A 21792-nucleotide genomic window follows, 5' to 3' on the forward strand; every position below is an offset into this window, starting at 1 on the left:
CTACAACTGTGACAGTTATTTTACTACAATCTGAACGTGAAGCTAGTGCATGAGAGGAGTCAGAGCCAAGAAAACACAGAAAACTCTTCAGAGCCTACCACCATCATTGCTTTTGACTTGTTATGTAAAATAAGTTTTCTCATTGATTGGGCAATTTGAGTTGGGATGGTTGGTTACTTGTACCTAATGACATGCTAATTTATGCAGTAGTTATCAGATCCATGGATTGCTTGCTCTCTTGATTGATACATTCATACCAGGAAGGAGAAATACAGGATATAAAGGTAGAACTTGATCTAGTCAGAGGGTCAGAGATGGCTTCCCTGAGGAAATGGCAGAGGCCTTGGTGGGAGAGATTCCTGTTCATGCTGGGCCTTGTATCCGATGTTTAAGGATTTTGGTTTATTTGCAAGAGCAGAGCCATTGAAGGATTTAAATACATTGAAAGGTGAGGCAGGAAGGCATTGAGCTGCTCCTGCTGAAGAAAATCTTGGTTTAACATTCCAAAGAGTGAAGTTTGACTTGAGCAGGCAAGGAGTAGTCAGTGGCTAAAGGCCCTGCTGATTAGCAGGTACATCCAGAAAGTACAGAAGAGCATCTCTGCTAGGAATCTCATGAAGTAAATAATCCAGATTCTTTTCTTCCTCCTTGCCAGTACACACACACACACACATACATGCGCACACACACACAGAGGCAAGAACACACACAGGCAGCTTTCATGTGTTTTAATTTAGGCATAATTTGTGAATGAATGTCTGTCATTCTCTTAGGGTTTGAATCATTTAAGTTAAAAAATTGCAGCCAAGAAATCTGTGTTGGGGTTACAAAAGCAGTATAGATGGTTTCATTGTAAATAAAATTTTAGGAATGCATTAATGTATCTGAAATTGAACTTTTAGCATCTCCAAAGGTTTTTCTCCAGGTTCGTTATAATAAGATCTGCTCTGATTCTCATACATATGGATATATTAGCAAAACTGGATTACATCCCAGTGTAAGCAGGCGGGGAACCTGCCTGAACCATAGAGTGGAAGTGCAATGAAAGCTGCAGTGTTCCTGTAATTATATTAGGATGTGATGTAGTCCCTCCCTATGTTTATTAATTAGTGGAGTTGTAATGAGACTTCCCCCCCATGCTTTTAAGGATGCTGATCAGTGGGCATCCGGGCAGGATTTTAGTTGTGTTTGGGAACCTTCTGTGTACAAGTGGGAGGGATCCATGTTTCAGGTAGTGGCAGGTGAGCCTCCCGCCAAGTTGGCATAATGGGAACAGGACTCTTCTGGGTTGCCATCTGTTTGTGGCTGATAGGAAACCAGCAGTGGCTTCTGAGGAGTTTATGTTGAAATACTTAGGAATTAGTAATGTTAAGACCATGCTGTTCATGTGTTAGGAGGTGGGGGGAAATAAGACTGTATGTAGTGATTTTTCATTATTACTTATTTCAGGAGATGGCTGCTTAGGTTCAACAGTCTCCACCCCCACCCTCTGAAAAACCACAGCTCTCTTCTGCCCACCCGGACTGACCATTCAAATCAGTTTCAGTTCTGTACTGAGTTTCCCATGGCAAGGAAATATATTACTCACATGACTCACGTGTGATACTGTGCATAGTGTTTGCCCCTGAAGGGGTTCAGTCTGTCTCTGTAACTCTTTAAATGTGTCATGGTTTTGTTTTGTTTTTTTTTTTCCCAAAAATTTTAAGTTGTAAGATATAATTAATAACATTTATAATTTTAATCATTTTAAAGTGTACAGTTCAGTGGCTTTAAGTACATTGATACTGTTGTATAACCATCATGATGTTTTTTAGCAAGTACTTTGACATATTTAAAAAACAGTGGAAAAAAACAGTGAATGCTTTTTTTCTGTGTATCAAATATATTTATAAAATCATCAGCATGCTCTGCCTAATGTGATGTCCCTTTGGACTTTAAGCTGGACTATACTTCCTTTCTTTCTTTCTTTCTTTCTTTTTTTTTTTTTAATATTTTATTTATTCATGAGAGAGAGACAGAGACAGAGACACAGGGAGAGGGAGAAGCAGGTTTCCTGTAAGGAGCCCAATGTGGGACTCCATCCTGGATCTCGGAATCAGGCCCTGAGCCGAAGGTAGATGCTCAACCACTGCCCTATATTTCCTTTCCAGATGGGAGCTGGGTAGGTGGAATGGAGGTGCTGTGCCCCCATTTCTTTGGGTTTGGTTTGCTCCTCTTGCTCTGGGAGGCTCTTCTGTCTAGGCACAGTGGTTTTCAGTGGTGTCCTAAAAGCAGCTGTCTCCTGATTTATATTTTAAAGCAAAGGTGTGGAATAGAGAACAACTCACTACTCCTTTAACCTAGCATAACTTGCCGTGTTAACTACAGGAACTGAACTGTGGTGGCCTGGTGAGGTGGTGTGAGGTTGGAGTTATCCCTTTTAACCCCTGCCAGAGAAGCAAGGTCCAGGGTGGCACCTGCTGTCTCCTGGCTTTGGACCCTGCTGGGTTCAGTCTGTCACTTGTAAGTTTCTGTCTTGCTTTTTTCAGAACAGTCAACAGAAAGGACTGGAGAGCCCTCTATTAGTTTGAGGTTTGTTGGTTACAAGTCAAAGGGACCTAAGTGAACTTAAAAAAAAGGGAACTTAGTGGAAACTTTCTGAGTTGCATACTGCAATCTTGGCAGGGAAGCAACTGGGTCTCAGATCAGGATCCAGAGATTGGGACACTCCATGAATGGTCCTGTTGATTCTTTCCTTCCCTCTATCCCCCCCCCTCTCTTAGCTTCCCTCCATGGTTCTGAGTTACTCTCTTCTGTCAAAGACCAACATTCTCTATTCCTTCTCTATTCTTTGGTCACTGTGGCAGACATGGCCACCAACACTCATGTTTTCCATATTAATCCAAATATCTAGAGAGAGACTATTTTCTCTATGTTCCAGAATTTCTTAGGAAGAACTGAGAGTGGTCACGGAAAATGGTGACACTCATGATAAGTTGTGGGAGGACATGGGGCAGTTGATGAGGCATTGAGGTTTAGCAGAAAGGACTTCCCTGCTACAGTTTACAAGAAGTATTAATAGTTATGAAATGACCCAGGCTGTGAAACCACCTAAACTATGTGTTAAAATTTAAAGCAAAATGAAACAATAAAGCCCAAAACTAAACCAAAATGATGCTACCATCAAAACGCTGCTACCAGGGTACCTGAGTGGCTCAGTGGTTGAGTGTCTGCCTTTGGCTCAGGTTGTGATCCCGGGGTCCTGGGATCGAGTCCCACATCAGGCTCCCTGCATTGAGCCTACTTTTCCCTCTGCCTATGTCTTTGCCTCTCTCTCTCCATCTCTAATGAATAAATAAAATTAAAAAAAAAAAAAAAGCTGCTTCCATTACCAACAAAAAAACCTGTAAGTTGAGGAGATGAACCTGCTAAATAAATTCCAAAATTACTTTTTCTAAAATTAAATGTCTTTTTAGTAGAATGCATTATAGCTCATTTTCATATCCACATTGGTTGAACTCAGAGAAATTGTGATCAAAGTTTAATCAAGCAGGGTAGCTTGATGCGGGAGACATATTTCTGAAAACTTGAGTATAAATAAAATATTTTAAATGCATAGGGAGAGCTTATTATCAGAAGAAATCCTTCTGTAATTTTTTTCTAAAATTCACTAGTTTAACTTTGTGAATTTGAATCTTCCTGCATCACATTCACTTAAATCAAGATGTATGAGGGTGATCTTTAGAAGTGTCGAATCCCTATATTGTACACCTGAAACTAATATAACACTGTATATTAACTACACTGGAATTAAAAAAAAGTATCAGTGGATTGTTCATCCTTACAGTCATTATATTGTTGGGGTCTCCAGGTCATTGGAAGGTCATGCACTCCACTGATTTCTGAGGTTGTCCTATTTTTAGTTGTTCTGGTTACATAGATTCCATATACGAATTCGAGAACCCTCTGTGAGTTGGAATTGAATTAGGATTCAGTATTCTTCTTCTTCTTTTTTTTTCTAAAGATTTTATTTATTTACTCATGAAAGACACACACACACACACACACACAGGCACAGACACAGGCAGAAGGAGAAACAGGCTCCACACAGAGAGTCTGACGCGGGACTGGATCCATAGATCCTAGGCTGAAGGCAGCGCTAAACCGCTAAGCCACCCAGGCTGCTTGGGATTCAGTATTCTGTGTGAGTTGTGAACCTATGTGTAATAATCCAAAGAGATTTGACAGTATCACTTAGTGATTGCAAAGTAAAGAAGAGTGGCCTGATAGTTTTGGAAATTAGTGTCATTTGAGAATTTGGTAATTTATAAACCTGTTGGTTTATCATCTTCCCAAATGTGCACGATCTACTTTGTTTGCACATCGTTGTAAAAGTGATTTTTTTAACCCATTTGGGTTATAGTATACATCAGATTAAAACTCAGCTTTCTCTCCCCAGAACATGTGGGGTGTGTGTATGCCATGTTACTGAAGTTGAGGGAGGAGGGCATGATTAGCACTGAATAAACATGGCTACAATGGAAGACCACCCTCTGGATGGCTGCTCTTACATGCCTCTTCCTCTGCTGAATTTCCTACCTTCAAAAGGGTAGGAAACATTTATTACTGCTTTAAAGGATTTAAAAGCCAAGTGCTATTCTAAAATAGTCGTGGAAGAGCCCTGCTATTGAATGAAAATTGAGAGTGTTACATATAGGTCGTGGGAAGCCCTTTATCTCACCTGACCTTTCTGCTCTTCTGTGGGCTTCTTTCCACACGCTATGGGGGATGCCCCTGAAATGTCAGATCTTAAATAGAAAGCCTTGAGCTGTACTTCTCTCATCAAAAATGCAGAGCCAGGGAACTCTGAGGGCTAGGGAGACTCGGTGTCTTCAAAATGACAAGTTAGAAGTAATAATGTAAAAACAGAAAAGACTATGAAAAGACTAATTTCATGTAGTACCTGGCAGCACAGAAGATCAAGTTAATATGGTGAATTTGACAAGGCATCACCTTTTAGTTGACAAAGCATGTTACATTCTTCAGAGCATTTTTATGAATGTCACTTTTGATCCGTATTTGTTGATGAAGCGTGGAGCAATAGTCTGCGTGTATACAGATGGGACACTTGAGTTTGGAGAAGTTGTGCACCACTTGAGGCCTCCCAGCCACTAGCCAACGGAGCCGACCAGATCCTCTCTTCTGATTGCTTGATTCCTGGCCTGGTTCTTTTCCATCTCATGTCCTTGCCTGTCCAGCTTACAAGAGATTTTACTTGATGAGAACGTAATTTACTTTTTTAGACTCGACTTCTCCCACAAAAGAGTTGAGATAGCTTAAAAGTAACGACTAAGAAGGAAGTTATGTTGATAGAAAATTTTGGCTCAAGAAAGGCAAATACTGGCTTTTTTCTTAAACTTTAAAATGAAAATAAGAAGGAAACTGACGAAAATTAAATCCTTTCTGTGCACCCAGAGCTACCTACCAGTTCTTAGGTCATTGCCCATCCCCTAGGTATTAAGCACTATATAAAACCTTTTTGTTTTGTCCTGAATTTAGGATTGGGTGAATGGAAAAGGAGTAAACGGATGAGGGAACTTTGTGGTTACAGACACTGTGGCTTTGCTCTCTTGGTATTCTATCTACTATGCTGGTTTTTGATGTTTTTAGAAGTTTAAGCATAAAAAAAACCCCAGTAAAATATTATAGTACAATGGAGGAAAATCCCCTACTCTCCACCAGTATTACAGCTCTTCACCAGAGCTTACTTTTGAATCCTATTCTCATATATATATTTTTTTCATATTTTTAATCAAGACTACAGATACCTTTGGGGTTCCTGGGTGGTGCATTCAGTTGAGCAACTGATGCTTGGTTTCTGTTCAGGTTGTGATCTCAGGGTCTTGAGATCAAGCCCTGTGTTGGGCTCCATGCTCAGCAGGGAGTCTGCTTGAGAGTCTCTCACCTCTCCCTCTATCTTTCCTGCCTTTGTGTGCTCCCTCTCTCAAATAAATCTTTTAAAAAAAAATTGTTTTGTGTGCTTTTTAAAATTTAACATGGCTTAAGTATTTTTCATGTTTCTATGTTCTTCATAATTATACTGTTTTATTGTGATATATATAAAATGAAATGTATCATTTTAACTGTTTTAAAGCATACAGTTCATTGGCTGTAAGGACATTCACATTGTTTTGCAACTGCCATCATCACCATCCATCTCCCAGAACTCTTTTTGTCTTTCAGAGCTGAAGCTCTGTGCCTGTTAAACAATAATTCCCCCTTCCCCTCCCACTCCCGCCCCTGGCAGCCACCATTGTACTTTCTGTGTCTATGAGCTCGATTACTCTAGATGCCTCATATAAATGGAATTGCACACCAAATGTCTTTTTTTTTATGACTGGCTTATTTCACTTAGGTCTTCAAAGTTCATCCATGTTGGAGCATGTGTCAGAGTTTCCTTCCTTTTTAAGGCTGATATTTCATTGCATGTATATGGCACACTTTGTTTATTCATTCATCTGTTGATGGACACTTGGGTAATTATACTTTTTTGAAGACTGATACTCTGTCAAGCATATAAATGATACTTCAGTGTTTGGCTATTACGGAGTGTTTGTATTGTTTCTAATTTGGGACTGGTTTAAAATAAAGATGTGGGGCACCTGGGTGGCTCAGTGGGTTAAGTGTCTGCCTTCGACATGGACCATGATCTCAGGGTTCTGAGACCAAGCCCCGCATTTCCCTCTCCCTCTGACCCCCTTCCCACTTGTGCTCTCTCTCTCCCCCTCTGTCTTAAAAATAAATAAATAAATAAATAAATAAATAAATAAATAAAATCTTTAAAAAATAAAGATGTGATAAATATTGTCTATTTTTTTAATCCTTCCGGGTTTTTTCTTTTGAATGGATTATACTAACACTCATGCTCATGTTCGCTCTTTACTCAGTTCAAATTTAGGCTGAACTTTTAGATGACGAGAATTTAGATGTGTGCTAAATAGAATGCATTATTCTGCATTTTACATAAATATGCCTTAGTTTGTTTAGTGAGGAAGGACCATCTAAAGAATTCTTAACTCAGTGTTGCCTCAGTGGGAGCAGAATGCAGTGGTTTACAGATGCCAGCAACGACTGATGTTTCACTAGTAGAACTGATTTCTAGACAGTATTCACAAAGGGTCTGGGCTGATGAACGATCATACCAGTCTTCAAGAACGATACAGTTACAATGCTGAGAGTATAATTGTTACAAGATCTAGTGGTTCCTCCAGGGAAAAATTGGTATCTCTTCCTGTTTTCATTGTTATCGATCACTGGCATGTCTGTGAACACAGAACTATGATGAGAGGTGGGAGTCTTGCCCTCAAAAATCTTGCGTCCAGGTTGGCATGTCAAACAGAAAACCAAAGCCACGGAGTGATAGGAGAAGCCATCCTAGCTTCACACAGAGGAAAGGGCAGGCTTCTCTGCTTCTTAGCCTGTTGTTAGTTAGACTGAGGGGGAGTGTAGACCCTAAGAGGCCAGAAGAGGGTTCTTCATTTTGAGTTCTTGCTTCTGCAGTGCTAGGCCTTGCAGGCCAGCCCGCTGCTGTAGGGGTCCAGGGTTACCCTAAGTGTTGTGCCCCTGCTGTGGAGGCTGTACAGGCCGGCCTGCCCAGTCAAATTCCCATTTCCCTCACTGGCCTGGGGTGGATGGCTGTTCCCTAAATCCCTTCAGTGGGAAGAGGTGTGTTTGCCTTTGCCCAGCCTGCGTAAGGCCCTTTGGTACTTTTCTAGGAGTCTGACCTTTTAGAAATTCCTCAGTTTACTACAGATGGTTTTTTGTGTCACTTATTCTTGTGTGTGTGTGTGTTTTTTCCCATTGTACTGAATTCTCTTAATAGTACTAATTTCATTCAATTCTGTTGGGTTTTCCAGATGGAAAAATATTTACAAATAAGGATGACTTTGGCTCTTTGCTTTTTTATGTGACTTCTTTCTTTTTTCCTGTCATAATGCACTTCCTGGAATATCTAGAGTTATGTCAAGTAGTACTGTTGGTGAACATCTTTGGCTTACTCCTCTCCTTAGCCAGTGCCTTTAGCACTGTGGGCTTTACTTACTTTTTGCCTATTACCAAACTGCTTTTTGGAAAGATGGGCTAGAATTGGAGTGTGTGCCTTCTCCATATCCTCACCAGTGTTGAGTAACTAGAATATTGGGAAGTCTCTTCCTAATCTATGGTTCTGTCATTTTAACATTAAATCTGGGTTTGGTCATTTATTATTTCCTCTAGAAATTCTAGAGTCCATGAGAACGGGCAGAGTTGGCCTAGCTTCATACATTGTGTAGTTCTCATCAAATAATTATACACAACTTGCCCTCTGTATTGCAAAGCAACACGGCTGTAGAATGGAAATTACTGTTGTTAATCTAGCAGCACAGTTTGGTGGAAAAAGATGGGCTTGGAGTCAGATATCAGATCTTAACTCTGTCATTAACAGCCTGGGGAATTTTGATAAGCTTCACTTAAACTCTTTGAGCCTTGGTTTAGTTATTTGTAAAATGGGCATTTTCCTGTCTCACAGGGAGAAGGTGAATGTGGAGAAAGATGAAAAGTGGGTCCTTAGTAGCGTAGAAGTCACCAGTTAGTTGCCCGACGCGTCCTCCCTCCACAGCGGTTCATCAGCATGTTAAGGCCATTCTGTAGGAATTGTCAAAAAGATTTCGGTAGACTTTAATTTTAATTAGAGATAAATTTACCTCCCCTCCATAATATTTTGTCTCTTAATTTTTAAGTTGAATCAGGGTGAATGATGATTGTTTTAACATATTATTTTAATAGTTTACTTCAGATTTTAAAAGTTGCTTAATGGATAGAATAGAAATAAAATTGTAACAGGAGTGTCTAACATTTATCAGTTATAATTACGTGCCAGATAGGTATTTCAAGTTCTTTCCATATATTTACTTAATCCTCCCAACTATCCTGCTTCATAGGAAACTTGCACGAAAAGTCACCAGCTCAGGAGTTTGACCCAGCCTGCACACCCTGACAGCCTGACCGCTGCCACCAAACTACCATCATGGTCTTGAAGGGTTTGTCTTCTTTATTCTGTATTCCTAAAGCCTATTCTCTTGTTTATATGTGGAAAGACATAGGTTGAAAAAGAAAAATCTGGGATTTTGAAAAGGCTAATAATTATGAAGTTAGATAGCAAGTCTCAAATACAGAGCATTGATATTGATTGAATACTCTAATTCTAATGCACACCATTAAGGCCTTTTCCTTACCTTGGCAGTATAATTTCATTTATTTTCTCTTGAAATTGCCACCCAGATCTGAGCCTTCTATTCTATCTGCAGAATCCTGATTTAACTTTGTTTTAGATTATTATAATGTCTTCATTATTGGAATATTAAAATTTTTTGTAAAATATACATAACATGGAATTTATCATCTTAATCATATTTAAATGTACAGGTCAGTGGCATTAAATACATTCATAAGGTTGTGCAACCATCATATCATCCATCTTCATCACGGTTTTCATTTTGTAAAACTGAAATTCTATACCAATTAAAGAGTTATCACCCTCAACGCCCGCCAAACCTCGGTCAGCCATCACTCTTATGATTTTGACTACACTAAGTATCTCAGTTAAGTGGAATCATACGGTATTTGTCTTTTTGTGACTGGCCTATTTCACTTAGCACAATGCCCTTCCGGGGTGTATCTGTATTGTAACACAGGTCAGAATTTCATTCTTTTTTAAGGCTGAATAATATTCCTGTGTGTGTGTGTGTGTGTGTGTGTGTGTGTGTATAGACACTTGGGTTGCTTCCATGTCATTGTTGGGACATTGTTGTCAGTATAGTTTTTGTCAGTAAATTTGTGTGGGTTTTGCCGAAGTTTGAGCTCTGTTTTTTGCTTTGCTGTTGCACAGTCTTCATAAGATCTTTCACTGGCTTTGTGTTGTCAAGGGCCAGTCATTTAATCAAGATTCTGTTAGCTCTGCCCAAGAGCACTCTGTTGGCCATTGATGAGAGAATTTATCTGATAGTACTGAAGTTTATGTTTCTTCCGTCTTCTCCCACCCTGCAAGGAGCTCCAAAACGCTAGTCTGCAGCCCTGTGCCTGAGCCTGTGCTGGGCACTCAGTGGACATTTCTTGCACGAGTGACCCTTGGCTGTTTTCCTCATTTCACACTTCACTTTGGTCTCCTGCAGCTAAAATTAGCATATATCATCTATTGATTTGATGCTTGCCTTTTTTTTTTTTTTTTTTTTTAATGTCTTCCTAAGCTTTCAGAATTTCTTCCTGAAAATCTGGGTCCTCCACTGATGAAATGTCTCATGAATTAGAGCTAATTTACCCCAGCCTTCATGGTGCTTACATATGGCAGCTTTTGGAGCTACCTTCACTTTTATCTCAGTTTATATACCTTCTGGTAAACACAAAATGTAATAGGTTTATTTAATATAAGCAGTTTTTCGGTAGTCTCTCCTCTGTCCTGTTTTGTTTTGTTATCAATTGTTGCTTATCATGTGGTAATCAAGAAAACATTTGAAATCTAGTCAGATGGGTAGCTATTTTGGTCCTGTTTCCTCAGGATTGTGTCACGAGTCATTTAAGAGGAGGAAAGGCACTGAAATGTTTCATATATGCTTTGTCTTTTGTAGTTCAGAGTTTGTGGGTTTTTTGTTTTGGTTTGGTTTTTTTGCTCTTTAGAAATTTTGAAAGCTTTGATTCAGGTATGATTATCTTCCCAAAGTAAAGTAAAATGTTCTGAAAATTTGGGTTTTATTTATTTATTTTTAAAGATTATTTATTTATTTATTCATTCATTCATTCATTCATTCATTCATTCATTCATGAGAGACAGAGAGAGAGGCAGAGACACAGGCAGAGGGAGAAGCAGGCTCCATACAGGGAGCCCAATGTGGGACTTTGATCCCAGGACTCCAGGATCATGCCCTGGGCCGAAGTCAGGCGCTAAACCGCTGAGCCACCCAGGGATCTCAGAAGTTGGGTTTTAAAGTTAGAAAGCACTGAGAATGAATCTGTGCCAGAGAAACTTTTTAGAAAGCTCCATGTGAAAATCTGTAGAATTTGGCTTGAGGTGAAACAAAGGGTTGGGGGGGGGGGGGAAAGCAGGTGGTGTAGGATCTTAGAAGCACTTGCAGGGCACTCATGCAGGGGAACCTTTTTTTTTTTTTTTTTTTTAAGATTTTATTTATTTATTCATGAGAGACAGAGAGACAGAGAGAGTGAGAGGCAGAGGCACAGGCAGAGGGAGAAGCAGGCTCCATGCAGGGAGCCCAACGTGGGACTCAGTCCCGGGACTCCAGGATCACGCCCTGGGCCGAAGGCAGGCGCTAAACTGCTGAGCCACCCAGGGATCCTGTGCAAGGGAACCTTTAAAAGTGTTTACAAAAAAATTTTAGAATCTTTAATTTCCAAATTAGAAATTCAGGAATGGAATTTAGGAGTTCGGGGGTAAGTGTAAGTACCAAGGGACTTGTTCACCAGTCACTGATCATATGCTGTCAGTAAATCAGATGTGTAATGCTGACCTCATGGAAGTTATATTGTCTAGTAGGGAGTAAAGCCTTACCTGCTAGATTTTAATTGAGGTGCCGAGTTTCCTGCAATAGGATGGCAAATGGGTCTCAGGCATCTATAAGAAGAATTTTTGAGTCTGGAGTTACCAATGATCACCCACATTTTCACCATCATATTCTTTTTATTATTTTTCTTCATTGCCCCCAGAAATGTGATCTTATTAAAAGCTAATATCTTTTGTTTAGTATAGGATAATGGCATTAACAATTCCTGTTTGTTCAGTGCTTAATTGTATGTTTCATGATGAGCCCAGCGAGGGAGAGGATGGAGATGGAGAAGAGGATCTGGTGGTGGTGAGCCCTATGGAGCCCCCACATTCCAGGTTAGGCTAGGGTGGAGGAGCCAGCAGAGGAGATTAACAAAGAACAGTCAAGAGGGAGGAGGGCCAGCAGAGAGTTCCTGCTGAGATGTTTCATGGACTAATGAATTAAAACCTTCCTCTACTCTATGAGATAGGCACTGTTACAATCCCCATTTCACAGAGGGGGAAACTGAGACCTTGTGTTGTTAAACAGCATACAGGCAGTGAGTTGTAAGTGATGGAGCGAGCATTTGAAGTCAGGCATTCAGACTCCAGAGTCTCCCTTCTTAACCATGACTACTTCCCAGCTTTACAAGTGTTACTACACTTAGTTATAATTTCAACCAGGAACAGAAGTGTGCCAGTTTTTTGTTTGTGTGACTTTACCTGAGGTGAATGTGTAGTTCTCAGCACATTTTACACTTGATCTTAGCTAAAAGGTTAAGCAACGATCAGTACATGTTTTAAATATTGAAAAAATAGCTATGGGCATTGATTATTGGGTTTTAGACACATAGGGAGCCCGTGACCTGTGTTTGGGAACCTGGTCGAACCTTGTCATTTTACCTGTGGAGGAATGAATGAATGCCCTTTCTGTTGAGGGACTTACCCACGACCTCACTGGAGCACGGACTTTGGTCTCTTGACTGGCAGGTCAGAGTTTCCCCCACTGCACATCGCTCTTGAAGCACATGTTCTTTCGTAGTGTTGTAAACGAAAGTTAGGTAAAGCTGAAGTGAATATGTAAGACGTTTAAGATGCTCTTGTTAAGATCCATGTGGCTACTTCCAGTGTGATCATCCTTTAGGAAGGTAGTATTCTTAGGAGCCCACTCCCTATTGGCTTTTCTCCTCCTCTGCACTGTTCTTTGTCAGTGTCCTCTGCTGCCTCCTTTACCTTCACCTGACTTGGGATGTTGGGAATGCCATAGGATTCACCGCTAGACTCTGTCTCCTCACCTTAATTTTCTCCCTCACCAAGCTCATCATTTTCTGTAAACTCCTCTTCGTGTGAATCACTCTTGGGTTAGTATCTCTAGTCCAGACTTGCCCTCTGAGGTTAAGATTCAGATGTCCAGCTTGCTTGACCTCGATATTTGGATGCCTCATGGACACTGCAGACTTAAAAGCACACCAAACACAACCTCTTCCATAGGCCCTCTGGACCTTTTCTGAGCAGCCCCCTCCCCGTTCTGTTCTTCGCCTCAATCATTGCCACCACCAATTGGGAATCATTTGTGATGATAGCAATAAGGGCTGACATTTATTGAGAGTATTATGGGCCAGGCACTTCCTTAAAGGCATTACATGAATTGACTCAGTCTATTTAGTTCTAATAACAGTGCTGTGAGGTAGATGATGGTAATGGTAAGAATAGATTATATAGCTCCTAGTGTCTACCAGGCACTGTAGTAAGTATGTTCTAAATACCACCTCATTGAATTCTCACAGCAAATCCTAGGTAGATTCTGTTACTCTCCCTGATTAATAGTGTCAGAAACTGAAGCAGAGACAGAGTTACTGCCCACAGCACTCAGGGTCCCTTGGCCAGGAAGTGGTGGAGCTGGGAATACAATCTCGGTAGAGACTGCATTTTAGCGTCATCACACATGGTGCACACACTGTGCACACACACTGTGCACACATGAGGTGGCCACTCCTCTGTTTCCTCCCCTGCATCTGGTTCCTCAGAAGTTCTGTCGATTTTGACTCCACAACACAGTGCCAGGATGATCTCTTCTCCTCTGATGAGAGGGCAGTTTCGCTCAGGTCCTTCACCTCGGCCCTGGATCACTGCAGCCTCCTGCTTCTCCTTCCACTTCCCCTCTGGCCCCATCCAGCAGTGCCAGTCCTGACATGGAAATCAGAACATTCCAGTCCACTGCTTAGCACTGTTCAGACACTTCCCACTGCAGTCAGAGATGAGATCCCTTCTGGGGCCGACGAGGCCTCCCCAAACTTTATCCTGTCCCCTCGCTTTCTGCTCTGTGGTCACCTGGTCTTTTTTCATGTCCTTGTGTGTGCCAGTCTTCCCTGCCTCTTCACCCTGGCACACCCTGGCTGTGTCACTTCTTTGGTCTGTGTTGCTGTCCCTCCTCAGAGGACCTTCTGTACCACCCCTTGTAAGGCTCTGCTTTCTCCTTTGTGCAGCCCTCACCACCCAGGCGAGAACTTTATGTGTCTCTTCCCTCTTGCTGTTAGACTACAAGTTCCTGGATAACTAGAGCTCAATAAATACTTGTTGAAAGAAGTAAATATGGGTTAAATTTTAGGCCACAATAGAAAGCTAATTTTTCCCTAACTTTTTCAGAAAATGTGTTCTAATTTTCAAAAGGGTAGGGATCCCTGGGTGGTGCAGCGGTTTGGTGCCTGCCTTTGGCCCAGGGCGTGATCCTGGAGACCCAGGATCGAATCCCATGTCAGGCTCCCGGTGCATGGAGCCTGCTTCTCCCTCTGCCTATGTCTCTGCCTCTCTCTCTCTCTCTCTCTCTCTCTCTCTCTCTCTGTGTGTGACTATCATAAATAAATAAAAATTTAAAAAAAATCAAAAGGGTTGAATCCTCTGTAGAATCCTCGTAGAATGCTTGTGCAGTTCTACCTCTTCTGGGGCACCCAATCTGCAAGAGTCCCAGGACATTTACATCTGCAATTTCTGTTACTTCACTCTTACTGTTACCCATCTTCTTCATGCACCGCAGAACTTGGCCCTTGGGAGACCACTGCTGCCAAGCTTGATGGCGCTGGCATTTTTGTGGGCAGGGGTGCTCTCACCCATATTGAAGAGCCTCCCACTGTTTGGCCATGTCCCTACCAATGGACACCATTGGATAAGGTGACCTTTGAGATCCCAATCTGTCACCAGCTCTGTTTCTCCTGATATTGATTTACAAATCGAGCGCCAAGTCAAGACATTTGGATAGTCACAGTCACAATGTTCTGTAGCTCTTTTTTAAAAGAAGGTTTTATTTATTTATTCGAGAGAGAGGCAGAGACACAGGCAGAGAGAGAAGCAGGCTGTGGAGAGCCCGATGTGGGATTTGATCCCGCAGGGAGCCCGAAGTGGGACTCGATCCGGGGTCTCCAGGATCACGCTCTGGGCTGAAGGCAGGTGCCAAACTGCTCTAAGCTGCTGAGCCACCCAGGCGTCCCTCTGTAGCTCTCTGTCTCTCTCTCTCTTTTTTTTTTTTTTTTAGAAGGGATGAACTTTTTTTTTTTAAGATTTCTATTTATTATTTATTCATGAGAGACAGAGAGAATGGCAGAGACACAGGCAGAGAGAGAAGCAGGCTCCATGTAGGGAGCCTGACACGGGACTTGATCCTGGGGCTCCAGGATCATGCCCTAGGCCGAAGGCAGGTGCTCAGTCGCTGAGCCATCCAGGCATCCCTGTATCTTTCTCTTTATGCCCTTCCCCCGTCCTCACCCACCCACCACCGTGCCGCATCCCTCTGTGCTCTGTGTCACTGTCCCTAGTGTTCTTCGGGAACCACCTTAGCTATACAAGTACTTTAATGGCAAGTTTTACTTTTACTTTTCTCAGTACTAATTCTCTCAGAATGAAGTTCAAGGAAATGTGCCTTATGCACATCCCTGGAGTAAGCAAAAAAGATGGGATTTGGGCTAATTTTAATAAACAGGCAATAACTGTTAGGAAATTAACATCTTGTTTGTAGTTCTGTTGTGGAGGACAATAAATTGTCAGCTTATTTAAGACCCTGTGACTTCCAAAGAACTGTCATTCTGTGTCTGTGAAAGTATTGAATGCGGATGGGCCCCTGCTAGGAGATGTAGGAGTGTGGCATTCGCACATACTTTTCCAATTGAAGCACATTATCTCTTACTGAGCAGAAATAATGACTGTAATGAACTAGGGAGACCTTTCTTCTAAAGCAACAGAAACAGTATGTTCTTAGTTGACAATGGAAGGGTAAACATGACCCTAGTTAATGACTGCTTCAACTGTTCTCTGGTCCCAAGCTCATGATTTAGACAGGTAACAGCAAGCCAGCACAGATGGTCCCATCTTGGCAGTACTCCTGCCCTAGGATACCCTTCCCAAGTGTTTACTCTTCTTAAATTTGGAATAACTGGAAAACAATGGGTGTTAAGCAGCACTTTTGTTTGCCTGGCATTTCCTGGTTCCGAATGTCACCTTTAACAACCCCTCAGTCGGGGAGGTCAGAGAAATGAGATTCTTCATAGACTATAAAGAGTATATTATTGGAAAAAAAAAAAGAGTATATTGTTGGAGAAAGTACTGGTGGTGTTATGACTCCAGTACATTGTGGGTTCAAATGCATTTATGGACTAACCTGTGTAGCAGTGATAGTACTTAAGGCATTGCCTCTTTTAGAACTTCTTAAAGTTCTGAACAGTCCACTGACAAACAGATTTTAACCATGTAGTGTATGGATTAATTGGGGAAGTTTGTGCTAGGGCCCCCAGAAGCAAGGACTGGCCTTGGCTACTGTGGCAGGAACAACAGCTGGCCTCCACCTGTCCTCTGTGGGACAGCTCAGTGTGGGTTGCATAGGATCTCACTTCTAGTGTCACACTAGGCCTGGTTACTCTTTCTGGTGGCCTGCAGAGTGGTTTTGGCTTTTTTGTGAAAGCTGTCACTTTGTACCCTGAACATCAGACCTTATGCCAGGATACCTTAGAATGATTCCCAGGCTGTGGAGAGTATATATCAGCAATGCAGAGATCCTGAAAGCACTCGCTTCTTCATGTGGGCACCAGGAATATCCTTTCTTTTCTTTTTCTGGAAGCAGTAATCTTGGCGGTCTTTCTGGGCAATTTCAAGCTTGAGTTCTGCTTTCCTCACTCAGACCATCCTGTCACCTCTGTCACCTGATTCCTGCATCTCTCTCCGCTTCCTTTGAAACGGGGGCCCTTCTTGCTGTTGGGTCTTCTCAGCAAGATGTAGAGGCAGGTTTGGGCTCCCTTCCTTTAGTGCTAAATTTATCATTCCTGGCATGGAGTGACAGAGCTTTAAAGGATCTTAAATCTGTTGATTGTCAGTCAGGTGGGCTGCACTATATTTATTTTAGATGCAGTGTTGGGGAACGGTAGGGTCTGTTTTCACAGTTCCTTTGAGACAGCTCCTTTGAGACTCCTTAAAGTGTCCCATCTTGGTGTATAATACAGTGAGCTATATTGACAGTACCGCTTTGTGAAGAAAGAACCAAGTTCAGCACCTCACCTTTTCTTTTGGTTGTTTTCATATAGTATATTTTGGAGTGTGTAGTGGGGAAATGAAAAGTAAAATAGATTTTTTGGCCCCTTACTTTGAATGTAAATGATCCAGTACTTTCCAAAAGGTGTTTTTATTATTAGAACTAAAAGATGGTTTTTTGCTTTTGTTGATTGAATTGATTGAAGTGCTTAATTTTAAAGATCTATGCTTAGGTCTCTCCTAGGAAAAAGTGAGATGTTACTTTGATAACACTTTTTGCCTGGCCTCATTTGAGAAAATTTTTATATCATAGGTTTAGAAGAACAGTTGTTCTGACAGAGTTTTTTCTTCTTGATCACTTTACCTGTTTTACTACTCTATTTTGTTTGTAATAGATGCAACCAGTATTTATTTGGTCCTGATTTTTTTCCCCTTTTAAACATCTAATTGCACTCTTATGGAAGCCCCACTTTCTGTGGGGGCACTGTTAGAAGATTCAGACATCAATCACAGATCTGTATTAGGGAGTTGTGTGGGTGAGTTCACCCTTCCTTTACACAAGACTCTGGGGTAGTCTGAGGGAAATGGCATACAGAGGACTGGACATGATTTTTGATAATGTAAAATAATTAATGTTAAGAATTTAAATCTTAGATATATTTCTACTGTCATTGAAACTTTTAGAAGATACCATTAAATTTACGTGTAAGTTGCTTTAATATTTTTCCATGATTTAGCTCAGGTCTGATAGAAAGATGCATTCTTTTCCCTTCTCTGGTATATTATGATATTAATGTCATGGGAAGATAATAATACAGAGTTTGGTAGTAATATTCTAAGTGAATGATACCTTTTCTATGTGTGTGAGGAATCTTTGAACACATGTTTTATTTAAACTGTGCAAACAATTAGTCTCAAATGACTTCATCGATGTTTAACTTCAGATAATTGTAATAAAAAAGAAAAGAAAATGGGTAATCTCCCTCTCCCAGCCCAGTCATTTGACACTAGTATAACTGGGGCAGTATCCTTTGCCTGTCTCCTTCCCCTGCCCTTAGAATGATGTGGACCTTCCTGTGTTCTTCCTGAGACATACTGCATTTTCTTCCAAGAGCTTCTCAGGTAGCTGTGAACACTTGATTCTTGGCTTGGCTTGGAATTTAGCATGTGAACTCTCCACCTGAAAAGTCATTCAGGTAAAAAAAAAAAAAAGTAAGAGACTATGGCTGTTATTTTAGAATCATGTTAGGTAATGCCTCTTTATGACCAAGCTAATTGTGTGGTATTAACTACATGGATGGCAGGAGATGCATCATGGTAGGTGTAAGAGTTTGACTTTCTCAGTTAACCAAGGAGTCAAAATGGGCAATTCTGTAAGTAAGAGAATGGCATATTTTTCTTACATATTCTTTTTTCTTTTCCTTCCTTATTTATCAGTTTGGATGTTTGTTGTTGAAAGGCAAGCCTCAGTGTGAATTTTAATTAGAACCGTAGTATAACATTAGTCTCATGGTGGCAAGACTAATATGAATACATTTAAAGGAAGGAAACCTGAGACGTTATGAAATAGACTAATTGAATGAATATGCTTTTTATGCCATTGTATTTTCGGGGGAGGATATTGCTTTTTTTTTTTTTTAAGACATATTTGAGAGAGAGGTGGTGTGTGAGCATGCATATGGGGACGAGGGAGAGGGAGGGAGGGAATCCCAAGCAGACTCCCTGCTGGGCATGGAGCCCCATATGGGGCTCGATCTCACGACCCTGAGATCCTGACCTGAGCTGAAACCAAGAGGTGAATGCTCAACCAGCTGAGCCATCCTGGTGCCCTACTTTTTTATTTTTGTTAAACACTGGTCATTTATTACCTTATCCTCTCTGGTTATTTAAAGTCATCTTTTCTTTGTTTTCTTCACCAGGAGTCCCATTTTCTTAACATTTTGGAATGAGAGACTGCCTGAATGTAAATTTTATTTTTATTATAAAGACTGAGTTCTAATAGAAATTCTTCAGTGGATTAAAAACCACTTCACACCAAAGGAGAAAACCATAGAAGAACCCCCTGGACAATTTGATTTCCCACTTAGGTGGTGGCCCTCACTGCCTCTGTAGCTGTGAAAGCTATTGGCTCAATCTCTGCTGGCTTTGGGACAGAGTTGAAAGCCCAGCTGTCCTTATGAAAGTAGCCAGAGTCAGGTGATTAATTGAAGATATGATTTTGTATTTGAAGCCCTGAGCCATCTTCAGGTTTGCAGAGACATTCTTACATTCTAATGGTATTTGAAAGGTACATTCTTATCGTGCAGTACACATTTTAACTGTTGAAATTGGGAGAAACACTGTCATTTGTCATCTAAATTAGAAAGTCAGGGCTGTGTTATATTCATAGTTTCTCCACTGTTTAGCACAGAGACTAGGATGTAGGGCAGTCAAGTGTTTGTTCAGTGAATGAGTAGATGGACAAATGTATGGGTAAATGGGTTTAACTAATTTTTATTTAAAAAATACTTTATTTGGGATCCCTGGGTGGCGCAGCAGTTTAGCGCCTGCCTTTGGCCCAGGGCGTGATCCTGGAGACCCGGGATCGAATCCCACATCGGACTCCCGGTGCATGGAGCCTGCTTCTCCCTCTGCCTATGTCTCTGCCTCTCTCTCTCTCTCTCTCTACTATCATAAATAAATAAAAATTAAAAAAAACTTTATTTAAAAAGAAGCAGCAACAAATATCTTCTGTTAAATCTGAGAAAAAATAGCCACTTTGAATCCTTCATGCTCCCAATTCTTTGGGTAAAGTAACTGGGAGTGAAGTGGATCATCATATGGGGCCAGGTTGAGCTGCCTCAGCTTGGGAATGTTCTGTGAAGGATATTACAAAAGACAAAAGAGAAAGAAACAATCTTATTTGTTTCCTTGCATTTTACTAGTATCTGAGAGAGGTAATTCAGAATTTGGACTACTAGATTGAAGTCCCTGCCTTAATTTACTTATTTATAGAACCAGTTTAAATGGGTCTTTTTTTTTCCCATCCTGATTTTTATTCTTTCATCAGCCCAAAGGGATGACAGGGACAGGTGGCAACATTTCATAGGTAAACAGTGGGAGGCAGGGAGATGGAGTACATACCTGTACCTCATACATAGAGCCATTAATTTTGTGCATTAACTAGTTTGATTGAGAGTCTTCCTTTTTAGGAACAATGGGAAGGGCATGTTCTCTGTTCTATCTATAGTACATTTTGGACCATATTATCCTAGCCCTCAAACAATTGCTTTTCCAGAATTACCCATTAATGTTAAAATTTTATTCATGCTTGCTCTTGGAAATAATTATAAATCCTGTTCTGCATTTGTGTGAGGTTGTTGTAGACGTTATCTTTTCCATCATCCAGAGGCTCTCCTGTAGTGCTTTAATGTTGACACTTTTTCAGCATTGAGTACTAGGGAAAGTTGTCTTTCCTGGGTAACTAGACAGGTTCTTCATTTCTAATAATAAGATTTATGTAAGCTATCATGAGTGTCCTGTAGCCTTGATTGAAGGCCAAGTTTTTTGTGCTTAGTGTTAACATTTTTACTGTCTCCGATTTCTTAACTGTTTCTCCTTGTAAAATTGTTTTATAAGATGGTAAATAATCTTACTTATTTTGTATGTGCTTTTTATAATGTGCTTTTTTTTCTGGAGAGAGTCATATTTTTAATAGATTCATTAATACAAAGTACATATTCATTAGTCATTAAGTACTTGTTTTGAGTTTATGCCTGTTGGTACTACAAGCTTTTTTTCCTGCTAATTCTGGTCAATTTTTCTTTTCTTTCTTTTTTTAAGTAGGCTTCCCGGGGGCCTGAATGCAGGGCTTGAAATCATAACCCTGAGATCAAGATTTGAGCCCTGAGCTGAGATCAAGAGTTGGATGCCTGACTGACTGAGCTACCTGGGCACCCCAATTTTTCTTTCTTATTTCATCCTGGTCTTGCTGAGTATCTCCAAATTTATGTGGATACATACTACTTTATTTAAGATCTTAAGATTGTGGAGTAAGAACTTGAAGGAAATAGAGCTGATCTCTTTCTTCTAAAAGCCAAGCTTTTGATAAATGATTATGAATCCTTTCTGAGAACCTGGGTGACATAAATCATTGCCTGAACCCAAGACTCATATTCATTATCTCCAGCGATGATTACAGGCCTTAATTGAAATGTAGTTTAAGGGAAGATTTGGATCATTATCCTTTTTCCTGCTACCCAGTATCTGTCTACTCTTTTATTTGAAGTAGTACAGTTTTCTGAGGAAGTGTTACTCTACTGATCAGATACAAGAACAGTGGAGATTTAAATTCCTGATATATTTTCTCATGTTTTATTTGTACACTTATTCAGCAGTACTACAAATTTACTGAATTTTCCCTTCCATTTTTCATTCTTGGTAGTATTATTGCAACCACACCTGTGGGAAGCAAGTATCTAGAACTTTCAGGGACACAGATACCTTTCTTGATGAATCCCATTACATATCAGCCATTTCTCAGAATTCAAAATTGAGAAACTGTTTTGAGAAACTGTTTTTAACTGTTTCATATGTAGAATGTTATATTACATGAAAATCTATGAAGGTATGGATCTATAAGTGCTAAGATGTAGTGGTGTAACTGTGGGTCCTTATTCAGCTTCCTTGAACTTTATTTTACCGACTAGTAACTATTTCCCACTTGTGGTTATTGTTACAATAAAAGGAAATAA

The 21792-nt window shown here is 40.6% G+C and overlaps 1 protein-coding gene across 5 annotated transcripts in view; it reads left to right on the forward strand.

Moving 5' to 3' along the window:
- The window catches only part of TULP4 (TUB like protein 4), a 222615-nt gene that overhangs the window by 13572 nt on the left and 187251 nt on the right, over positions 1–21792 (forward strand). The window contains exon 1 of one of the 5 annotated variants that reach the window (XM_038526440.1): positions 8963–9056. The exons of 3 other annotated variants lie outside the window; for them this stretch is intronic. The gene's annotated coding sequence lies outside the window, so the exon portion shown is untranslated. Of the gene's footprint in view, positions 1–8962; positions 9057–18414; positions 18433–21792 lie in introns of those variants that run through there. One more of the 5 variants, XM_038526442.1, reaches the window with a different exon arrangement.

This window comes from Canis lupus, chromosome 1 (assembly GCF_011100685.1).
Source record: "Canis lupus familiaris isolate Mischka breed German Shepherd chromosome 1, alternate assembly UU_Cfam_GSD_1.0, whole genome shotgun sequence".
Lineage (NCBI taxonomy): Eukaryota > Metazoa > Chordata > Mammalia > Carnivora > Canidae > Canis > Canis lupus.